Below are 1927 nucleotides of genomic sequence, written 5' to 3' on the forward strand. Positions count from 1 at the left end.
AAATTAGTTAAGTTACACGAAGGCCAAGACCTACTGGAGTGACGACGCTAACAAAGTACGCGACAACAAGAAGCAATTAAATTTGCGGTCCACCGCATCTCCAACAAACCATGCCACTCCGCCGCGTAGCGGCGGCGAACGGCTAGTCTACCCCATCTAGTGGAGTGTGTTGTCTGTCAGTCCGTCCGCGGCTAGGGTTACCGTATTCACTATGTGCTTACTGACAGGCATATTTACGATTTGTACCTGCACTATCCATTGACATAAAAGTTACCTTCATGGATGGCTTTCATGAAAGAAATATGTGACGTGTGAAAAATGTTGTGTGGCTATTTAAAAGTCTTCGTCATCCGAGAAGTTAAACTCGTCGTCTGAAGAGATGTCGCTGATAAAAGCGTTTTGGCACGAATACGGGGTCTGTAGCGTTTTAAAAATCCATTTTGCCAATGCCACGATCCACGGAAACCCTCAACTGCTAAATCTTCTGCTACTTCTAAAGCCTTGAGTTGCAGCATTTCGGAGCTAATAGGAACACCTTCTTTTCTTAGCAGATTGATCCACTGAACAATTTCAGCCTCCTCGTCCTTGGGTAGAATTGTTGCGATCCCTGGCGCCCGAACATACCTCATGTCTGCTATTGAAGCAGTCTTGCAGCGTTCTTCGAGCACCCGCACATCGTTCTTCCACTGATAAATCAGTTTCCTCCTCTACTCTTTAGCGTGATCATTTAGGCCTAAATAGAAATTAGCCAGAGTTGCCTGAACATCCTCGCATAGGATGAAGTGCCGTGCTACTTCTAACTTGTGGCGGTTGGTGAAGATCGTTCTGCTGTGCTTGGCCTTCTTGCGCCCCGCACCGGTCGTTTTTGGTCGCCCTTGATGCTGGGGCATCGTCGCTGAATGCCAAATGGGTTTATTTTCTGCACCACACTGAGCCTGTCTGTAAGCACATAAACTCCTGTAACACACTATTTCTAGACCTGCGATTGGCTGGTTAAATTGTCAGGAATGACTGAACGTCAGTAAGCGCATAAGGAATACGGTAATAAAAACCACGCTAATGCGAGCGTTCTACAGGCTGCCGAGCGCAGCGAAGGCGGCTTCGTTTGGCTAAACTATCATTAAGTGGTGGACACATTGTATGTGGTCTACACATCGTACTTAAATGCACCGTTCGAATTTCATTTTGCCCCATTTCAGCTGTGGACCGCCACCTCACGCGAAGGGCGCTGCCTGTGTGCGCGTTAGTTAGCCTCAATATAAGGAGCCGATGAGCACACACGTACTATATCGTCGTAGGAGCTGCTGAAAAAAAATGTAGGCACGGGTGACTTATATTTCGGCCTCAATTGAAACTTTAGCACTTATTAATAATAGAATGATGTGTAGTACTTTTTTTTAATAATTGCACTTTCAATACTGTTTTGCGTAGTACTATTCTAAATACATTTCATATTTTTGCTCGCCGTTATTTGTAGTAGTAGTACACATAATAATTAAATCAGCGCTAGATCAGAAATTACAATTCTACTACTATGATTAGTAATGTGAAAACAAAAAAAATATGACTATTGTGGCTTCCCAACCGACACACCCCTGCACCCCACACTGCCTCCGGGTAAAAGTATCATCTTCCTTTGTATTTGCGCGCGCAGTGTGCGACCTTAAGATATTGTGCGAACTTTACAACAATGTATGTAGCGTACATCGAACAAAATGGGACAGCTTTTGTGTTTAAGTTAGCGCGGAGGCACGTGACTAAGCAAGAACAAGAAACACGAAGAAAGACCGACCCACACTATGCACACGATGGAATAGAAGAGAAACACGAAGCGCGGAAGGCCATGGACGATGATAGAAGACATAGCCGATGCAAGCCACGAAGTTTTATGCGTAGCGTGAGAAACGGAAGAGCACGCTACCATGAA

Source organism: Phytophthora infestans, genomic scaffold, assembly GCF_000142945.1.
Source record: "Phytophthora infestans T30-4 supercont1.54 genomic scaffold, whole genome shotgun sequence".
Lineage (NCBI taxonomy): Eukaryota > Oomycota > Peronosporomycetes > Peronosporales > Peronosporaceae > Phytophthora > Phytophthora infestans.